Here is a 9,809-nt window from a genome sequence, read left to right as displayed (position 1 = left end):
CTAGTGCTTCATTTAGAGTCTCTGTTTCCTTGCTAATTTTTTTTCTATAGGATCTACCCAGTGATGTGAGCAGGGTGTTGAAGTCTCCTGCTATGATTGTATTGCTATCAATTTCTCCTTTGAAGTCCTCCAATAGTTTTTTAATATATTTTGGTGCTCCTATATTGGGTGCATATATGTTTATCAAGGTTATATCTTCCTGTTGGATAGATCCTTTCAATATTACATAGTGGCCTTCTTTGTCTCTAGTTATGGCCTTCATTCTGAAGTCTATTTTATCAGATATAAGTATTGTTACCCGGCTTTTTTCTTTTCCGTTTGCTTGAAAGATTTTTTTCCATCCCTTCACTTTCAATCTATGTGAGTCTTTTGTTGTGAGGTGGGTCTCTTGTAAAAAAATATGAAACGCTTCACGAATTTGCGTGTCATCCTTGCGCAGGGGCCATGCTAATCTTCTCTGTATCGTTCCAATTTTAGTATATGTGCTGCCAAAGCAGCACTATATGTATATATTCTTAACCAAATGTTTCTTCTAATATATTTTGACAAAATCTATCCCGGTTTGTTTAGGCTTCTCTCTTACATATGTGGTCACACAAATATTCAGCACATTCCAGATTGTTCACACATTACTCTGCTCTCAATGACTTTCCTCCTTACTCGGATCCTGTTAGGCCGGCACCAGACCAGTGTTGACCGTGGCTCCTGCTGCGCATTTCTGGGGCAGTGCTACCCGAACACCCGGACACCCGCCTTGCGGCTGCAGGAACCTCCGATCCCAGATTTCTCGGAAGTGCCGATTGCTGCATTAACTTCCCACTTTTCGTTCTGTGCTTTCTGATGAAACACTGCTGTCCCGGGTTGTCACCTAGACCTAAGCACGCGGAGCACCCAGCGGGGGTCACGCGCACACTTCGTCCAGGATGCGGAGCAAATGCGAACCGTGTCCACAGCGTACGGGAGTTGCAGACGGCTCGCCGGTGAGTGGGTAGGACTGACTCTCACCGGGCTCTGGAGAAGAATTCACCCTCGTTTCCGCCTAACAGTCGTGCCGGCCTTCTTCCCCGTGGACTGGAGGAGACTGGTTATGGAAATCAGATCGGTGACTCTTCCAAATGTGCAGACTCATCCTCCAAACCTCTCCTTCGTGATTCCGTGATAAACAAAGACGCCGAGAGGAAGGAAGACGGCATTCTCATTTCTGAGCTTAATTTGGAGCTGACTTAACTCGCTCCCAGAGACACATAAAAATAAAAGTAATTTCTCCTTCGATACAAACTAGAATAAACCTCTCTTCTCAAGATGGGGTGGAAGTCGGGGGAGTCTGGTTATTTAGAAAGAATGGTTTATTAGGAGTCAGTCTTCAAGCAGGAAGTGGGGGCCACTAATCTGAAATTTTGAACAAATTTTTTTTTCTCTTTCTACATATTATCACAATATCTAATGTTTACTGAAAGTAGATTATATTTCCAGGTACAGTGCTAAATCTTTTATTTAATCTTTTAACAGTCTTCTGATTTAAAAAACTGTATCATTTCCGTTTTTACAGACTAAGAAGCAGAGGCTGAGAGGTTAAGTTACTTGCCAAGGGTCACACGGCTAGTAAGTGTCTGGACTTCAATTCAACCTCTGGTGACCCTGATTCACTTACAGTTTCTTAAAGTTTTTAGAACTTTTAACTCTTTAATCCATATAAAGTTCATTCTAAAACATGATGTGAAATGAGACATCAGTATTTTGTTTCCTATAAATTGGCCTGTCACAACTTAAAAGTCGTGTGGGTTTGTTTTAGTTTTTTTTTTTTTTTTTTTTTACAATTTAATGACAAGGGAAAATGTGACACATGTTAAGTAGAAAAAAGGGGGGAACACTGAGCTATATACACGCATAAGAAACGACATTAATGTGATATATGTATAGCTGCTGATATAATATCTATTGAATGGTTACATGGAAATATAACCCTGGGGGTTATGGAAGAATCTGAGAGCTGGCTGCAAGTTACTTACCCTCTCTGTGCCCAGTCTCTCATCTAGACAATACCGGTAACAACGTCACTTACGTCCTGAGGTGGCTGAAAGGATTAAATAAGCAGATCCACGCAAAATACCTAGCGTACTGCTCCGCACTTAAGAAACACTGCATGTATAAATAAACGTGTCGATGATGAATGGTGTGATAATATGAATTTTAATTTTTTCAAATTGTCTACAGTTACTTGTTTTTTGGTTTTTGGTTTTTTTGTCTTGCTTTTTATAGTCAGGGAAAAAATGGCTAGTTTTCTAAAAGTCTGCGTCTTAAGTGTTCCACTAATCCCGAAATAATATAAAACCAAAAAGTAAGGCCCTTATAGACTCCCTCCTGAGATGCACCTTCATGGGAGAACCCCTCTCTCCCTCACGAAAACAAGCTCCTCTTTCTGTGAGCCGATACCACAGGGAGCATTAGAGCAAAAATTCAGTAAAATATAGAATCTTTAAATAAGAAATTGAGGGCCCTGGCCGGTTTTGCTCAGTGGTTAGAGCGTCGGCCTGCGGTCCGGAGAGACCCGGGTTCGGTTCCCGCTAAGAGCATGTACCTCGGTTGCAGTTTGTCCCCGGCCCTGGTTGGTCGTGCGGGTAGCAGCCACTCGATGTGTCCCTTTCACATCATTGTTTCTCTCTCTCTCTCTCTTCCTTTCTCTCCCTCCCACTCTATCTGTACAAAAAATGGAAAAATGTCCTCGGGTGAGGATAAAAAAAAAAGGATATCGAGGTATTTGGCATTATGAAAACAAGAAGCAACAAAGGTAAGTCCCAGGTAGATCATCTCCTGGAGTCCCTGGGGAGTTGTGAGACTTGGGAGCATGTTACATTGCATTATAAATTATAACTGGATCTTGATGCTTGTTCACTTACAGGTCTGGTAGTAGGTGAGAACGCATCCTAATTCGCACCACGTTTCATTGCTGGGAATACCGCCAGGCCAGGCTCCGCAGGAGACAGACTTGCATGTGTACACGGAAGGAGCCAGACAAGCCCATGGGCCTGGAATGCGGGTACATTCTTACACACAGGGAAATTCTGAGGTAGAAAGCCGATTATTCAAAATAACACAGTTCTCTTGCTAAACCGCCCCAGGTTTCAGAGCAGCTTAACAAAGCAGAGATTTATCTGTTTCTTCTGAGATGATTGATGAAAAAAATCAGCTGCAAATAACTGGGAAAACAATTGGGAGAAAGCTTACTGTGTTTTCTACAGCTGTGTCATTGCTAATGTTCAGAAATTCAACATGTGGAAGAAAAGGCTGGGAGACTGGTCCTGGCGGCCTGCTACCATCCTGGGCAATGATGGTTAAACATCTCCTTCCAGGACCTCTCCCGCTGGGTTAGAAATCTGAGAAAAGTGGATGGCAGCTGTGTGACTTTGAGTTCGGTTCTTGACCTCTCTGAACTTCATTTCGCCATGTGTCCAGTAAGAATATCTACCTTGCAGCTGTTCGGTGAGGATTCTGAACAATCATCTAAGGTGTTTATCTTAGGTTAGACCCTGACACGTCATGGGTGCCCTGTGTGTCATTGTTGGGGTTCAGACTTCAAGTGCCCCGGAAGGTTGTCTGAGTCACTTGCTCCCTCAACTAATCTGCTGATGTTTGAATCCCTTTAAGTGCAGAATTGTCTCCCCCTACCCCACTATTATAGATAAGGCTTAAATGCAAATATCTAGGAGGGATAGCAATTTAGTTAAATTTACATTAATGATCCATATCAGATTATAGCAGGTTCTGAGGGGCTAGCAGGGAGAAAGAAAACATTTGCCTGCTTATACTCATGATGCATTTACTTAGCACCAACTAGGACCCAGGTTTGCACTTGTCCCTGGAGGGCGGAGGTTGACAGCGCTCCTCCCGCCCTGCTCTGCCGCTCCTCCTCCAGGCCTCCAGGTCCAGGTGCACTCCTGGGCTCCACGGGCGCGCCGATCCTGCAGCTCTCCAACAGTACGACTGCAGCAGAACCCTCCAGGGACTGGGCAGTGATCAGGCTTAGTCCCCACACTCAGATGTGAAAGAAATTGCTATTCCTTTGTTTTCATTCCACTCGGTTTAAGTCCGTTTTCAAGCCTCCCTTCATCCAAGCTGGGTACAAATTCCATCTTAGTCACCTCTCTGGGAGTCACTTTAGAATCCAGAAGACTTTCAAGGTACCCAGATGACAGACAAAGGGCCCCTAACTGCCCATCCCCTGTGATCACCAGCCTCCTCTGTGTCCAAGCTGGCAGTGGTCCCTGCCCTCACTCTCGGATGCTCTCAGCTTCTGTGGCACTGAAAAGCCCTGGTATCTTCAATGCAGCCACTCCTTTGATGTCTTGCTACCCTGGGAAGTACCATCTCTACACAGAATGAGGGTCCCACCATTTTTTACCCTGCAACTCTGATCTCTGAGACTTCTATGCCAGGCTCTGCAAACATTTTCTATAAAGGGTCAGACAGTAAATATTTTAGGCTTTGCAGGCCATGCCATCTCTGTCACAGCTACTGTGGATTTCAGCTCCTATTGGGCCTCTCTGTCAGGTGGCTTGGTGCAGCGTCCAACCTGCACTACCATACAGAGCCGCCCTGAGACATCTGTGTGGTCCTTCAGGAAAGAGGTCAGACCCTTTGTCTGAAGTGTGAAGAGTAAAGAGATTGAATCTACTTGCATCAGATAGTCGGGCCCCACTGTGCTGCATGGTCAGGATAACGGGCTCCAAACCACTTGTCTCTGACTCCAGGGCAATAACCGGCTCCTTAAGGAGTGATTTCTGCCTCCCAATCACTTGCTTGTGCTTTTGACAACTGGCTGTTTCTTGCCTATTGTGTCTTCCTGTAGTTCTACATACTGAATGTGCCTGAAAAGGATGGGCTGAAGCATGGGCTGGGAAGGCTTTTGGAAGCCAGCCAGGCAGAAACTGGAAGACAAAAGGTCTCCAAGCAGATATTATTTGCAGCCCTGGGTTAAGCAGCTGCTGGGGCTGGGGGAGGATAATAAAGAGCATACCCTAAATCAAGCTTCAAAGAGGGATTTGTTTGGTGTGGCTTCTGGGATGATTGAAGGAGCCCCTAGAACAAGTGCTTTAATACATCCACCTCTCCCCTCCCCCCGCTGAGAATTATTAATCAGGTTCTGATGGTAAAGTCCCCTAACTGTCTGACAGCTGGTAGTCAGGTTGCCATGTCAACAAGCAAAGACCCTATTGGGGCTTTATTTACTTATCACCAAGTTCTCTGTCTGAGTAGCTTTTAGCTGTGGGAGAAGCTAAGAAACCTGATCTGTGACTCCCAGCCTTCTTCCCTGGGCAATAGAATTGTTTTGACCCCAGTGGGGAAGATGGGAGCTTGCAAAGGGACCCAGATTATGGGGAGGTGGGTGGGAGAGTGAAGAGAGGTGGGGCCTTCACATGAAGCATCCTGTTTCATTGACAGGGGAATTAATATTTATGGCATGTCTATCATGTGTCTGAAATTCTGCTAGAAACTACATAGATTTGATTTGATTCTCACAGCTATCCTAAGGAGCGATATTAGTATACCCATTTTACAGATGAGCAAAGAGAGGCTAAAAGGCCAAAAAGCAGAGCAATGGTTAACTAAGTGAGGATATTGTTCATAAAATGAATTATTATCAGCCATTTAAAATCCTATCTAGCCTTGGCCAGCATGGCTTAGTGGTTTGAGCATTGGCTCATGCACTGAAGGGTCTCAGGTTCAATTCCTAGTCAAGGGCACATACCTGGGTTGCAGGTTCAATCCCTGGCTCTGGTCAGGTTGTCTGTGGGAGGCAACCAATCAATGTATCTCTCTCACGTCACTGTTTCTCTCTCTCTCCTCCCTCCCTCCTTTCCATTCTCTCTTAAAAAATAAAGAATAAAAGAAAAAATCAGCCCTGGCCAGTTTGGCTCAGCGGTTAGAGCGTCGGCCTGCGGTCCGGAGAGACCCGGGTTTGGTTCCCGCTAAGGGCATGTACTTCGGTTGCAGTTTGTCCCCGGCCCTGGTTGGTCGTGCGGGTGGCAGCCCCTCGATGTGTCCCTTTCGCATCGATGTTTCTCTCTCTCTCTCCCTTCCTCTCTCTCCCTCCCACTCTATCTGTACAAAAAAATGGAAAAATATCCTTGGGTGAGGATAAAAAAAAAAAAAAAGAAAAAATCAGTGGAAAAAATATCCTTGGGTAAGGATTAACAGAAAAAAATCATATCTAATTCCAAGTCATTACAAAGACTAGAGAATAGCATTGTGACAATAATCAAAGACCACCCAAATGAGAACAAGCCAAGACTACTTGTTCGGAGCTGGCTATACAAGGGAGCCAGCCACCGTCATTTGCATTTGGCAAAGACAGAAAGCCAGGAGCGCTTTGTGGTGGGAAGGGGGACAGCTGCAGGCGTGCCCTGATGGGAGGCTGTTGGCATGGGAAGCGGGAGCTGGGCTGACTGGCAGTGGGGCATCCTGGGTGATGAGTGAAGGGAACATATTGTCTTTTTCTGGTTGAGCCGAAGTTGGAAGCAGGGGCCAAAAATTAGGGAAACCGGCAGGTATTGAGCAAACCCTGGGGCCGGCGCCAAGGGCTGCAGAGCGTGGTTTGGCTCCCGCCTGGTTGCTGCGGGCTGTGGGCACGCTGACTCTGTCCGCCTGGCCGTGTCTGTGTGTCCAGCCTCTCAGTGTGCAGAATGATAACGGCAGCTGTCAGGAGGGTTTAGAACTCCAATGGATTTTTTTGTTTATTTTCTTTCTGATTCCTTTCAGATTTTTCTAAATGTTCTACAGTACACACATATTATTTCTAACAATGGATAAATAGTCTGTCTGTAAGGAAAAAGAAAATGAGGTTCAGAAAGTTGAGATTATCTGGCTGAAGTAACACAGCTGGTAAGTTGACTGACCTGGAACTGAGCTGTCAGATAATAATGCCTCCACCTTTCCCTGCCCTCCGTCTTGAGGAATGTTCAGGGCTTGGCTATTAAAAGAAATGAACGTGCAGACTTGTAATGAGGATATGACACAAACCAGCTTCTTTCAGACATTACTTTAAAACCACCTGGTTAACTTCTGGTCAAGATGGTGAAGTAGGTGAACACTCTCCTTGAATCTTCCAACAACCATATCAAAACTACAGAACAGTCATCACCGAGAACCTCCTGAAGGCCAGCTGAACAATCCCATAACTAAGACTGGACAGAAGCCACACGGAGACTGCGGGAGGGGCAGAGACATGCAACGTGCAGGTCCCACACAGGGGTGGCCGCTACCGATCAGGAGGGATATCTCAGCTGTGGAGGGCCCCCCACAGAAGCCCCGCCCCTCCCCCACCCCCGCCAGCCCCGGGTTCCAGTACAAGGAAGAGAAATCCCCCTAACTTCTGGCTGTAAAAGCCAGCGGAGACTGTGTCTGAGAGACACGGAGGCTGCTGGAGTCCCAGCTGTTCCCCCTGAAGGGCCTGCGCGCGGACTTACTCGGAATCGCGCCCTCTGAGCTCCACGCTGGAGCAGAGGCTTGCATGGTGCTGGGACTTCAAAGGGAAGAACCGAATGTCTGGCCTCAGGGTGGGAGGGGCCGCTTTCTCACAGACAGAAGTGCTGGCAGAGGCCATTGTTCCTTTGCTGAGCCCTCACCTCACCCAGCCTTAGGAACAAGTGGGCCTGACACCTGAGTCTCATCAATCTGGCTAATACCATACTGCACTGGTGATTCCCTGAGACCCACCCACCCGTGTGTCCGCCCAAGCCACTTCCAGTGGCTGTTCAATACAAGAGGCCAGTGTTGGCTCATGCCGAGACTTTCCTAAAACCTCTCCAATGTTCACAAAATCCAAACCAGCAGCATCTGGCCTCAGAGTGCTCTGTACCTCTTGCTAAGTGGCCCTAAGCCTGGCACGAGTGGCAGCTGGTCTTGGTTCAAAGCTTTGCCTTTTCCAGGCACCTCGAAGCCCAGCTCGAGCAGCAACTACCTGCAGATCACTTGGCAGCTCATACCAGGTGGCCTGTGTCAGGGCACAGGCAGCAGCTGACCTCAGCCAGCACCAGAGCACCCCCTCCTCAAGAGACCTCAGAACCAACACAACTGGTGGCAAGCTTCAGACCAAGCCATTTGCCTCCACAAAGGACATGCCCAAAGGGCAGACTCTGCAGGCCCCAGAGCTCCACAACAGTGAATCCTGCTCTGGGGGGTGGGCCCCGCTCAGCAGCTCCCCCTGTAGTCACAGCCAGTCCTCACAGCCAATTAGCGTGGCGTGCAAGTCCTCCCACTGAAATGCAACAGTAATCAAGGCTCAACTGCAACAGGAGGGCACATGCAACCCACACAAGAAACACACCTGGAGCACTGGCTCAGGTGACAAGGGAAACTGCACCACTGGGCCCCACAGGACACCTGCTACATAAAACCACTCCACCAAGCCCAGGACATGTAACAGCTCTACCTGATACATAGAGACAAACACGGGGAAGCAGCCAAAATGATGAGACAAAGAAGCATGTCCTAAGCGAAGGAACAGAACCAAACTCCAAGAAAAGAACTAAACAAAATGGACGCAAGCAATCTTTCAGACGTAGCGTTCAAAACACTATAAATATGCTTAATAAAATTAGCATAAGAGCCTGGCCGGTGTGGCTCAGTGGTTGAGCGTTTACCCACGCACCAAGAAGTCGCCGGTTTGATTCCTGGTCAGGACACATGCCCAGGTTGTGGGCGCGATCCCCAGTGGAGGGCATGCAGGAGGCAACCAATAGATTCTGTTCTGGCATCGATGTTTCCATCTCTCTCTCTCCCTCTCCCTTCCTCTCTCTCTAAAAATCAATAAAGAAAAAAATTGTTTTTAAAAATTAGCGTAAGAAAAGGTGATCTCCTATATCTTCAACAAAGAATTAAAAAAAAAAAAAAAAAAAACACTAAAATGAGGACAGAAAACATTAGAAAGAAGGATAGCGAGGCAGGCCCATGCTGGGAGCTGACGGACTCGGGGACTCCCTGGTGGCTTTGCCCACCTTGCCGGCCTGGGCAGCCGTCCAGACGCCCGCAGTCAGCCTTCCCTTCGGCTCTGCCTTGCCGCATGGTGGCGCTCTCAGCTCCTTCTTTTTCATACAGACGTTTCCCCTAAAAAATGCCTGAATGTTTAATCTTGTCACGACATCTGCTTCTTGGAGAACCCAGATCGACTGTCTTGAAGGACAAGTAGCACGTAGGTAGGACGGAAGCCAGAAGATGCTCACTTGGCAGAGAAAATGTTGTGACCTCAGGCCAGAAGCTGTCCTGCTCAGTGGAAACAAGTTCAACAAATGGAGGGCGGTCCGGGACCCAGTCGGGTGGGGGGAAAGGAGGGAAGTGGGAAGCAAAATGGTACATTGGGTGGGAACAGTGACCAGATCCTCAAGGACCTGTGAGGGGATTTAGAACGTGTCCAGAGGACGATAGGAGACGTCCGAGCGTTTCGGGAACAGAGTCAGAACATCGGCGCGCCCGGCCCGGGCTGCAGGGGAAGAGGGGCGCGGAGCGGGGCAGGTCGGCAGCACTGCCACATTTCAGGGGGGACGTCTCGAGGGCCCGGCCTGGACAGGGCAGCAGTGGTGGAGAAGAGAGAAGAGGTCTGAGGGATGTGAGAGGCGAGATGGTTAGAACGTGGGCAGTGTGGACGATGGAGAGTGCATGAAAGTGAGCAGTTGAGGAAAGCACCCGGGTTTCTACAGCGGGCAGCCTGTCATCACAGGGAAGCTGATGGTTCACCAGGAAGGAGCTGGCCGCGGCCCACACCCTGTTCATTAAGTGCCATGACCCCCACAATTTGCAAGGCACATGAAATTCAA

At 47.8% G+C, this 9,809-nt stretch overlaps 1 non-coding gene across 1 annotated transcript; it reads right to left on the bottom strand.

Annotated features, from left to right (window-relative positions):
• Positions 1-394: 394 nt before the first annotated feature.
• LOC118633679 lies at positions 395-500 on the bottom strand. The gene has a single exon (XR_004960225.1). It is a non-coding gene; the product is annotated as a U6 spliceosomal RNA (small nuclear RNA).
• Positions 501-9,809: the final 9,309 nt, after the last annotated feature.

The sequence above is a fragment of the Molossus molossus genome, unplaced genomic scaffold, assembly GCF_014108415.1.
Source record: "Molossus molossus isolate mMolMol1 unplaced genomic scaffold, mMolMol1.p scaffold_m16_p_18, whole genome shotgun sequence".
Lineage (NCBI taxonomy): Eukaryota > Metazoa > Chordata > Mammalia > Chiroptera > Molossidae > Molossus > Molossus molossus.
Note: the sequence above shows the minus strand (reverse complement) of the source record. Positions and strands in the feature narration are given on the sequence as shown.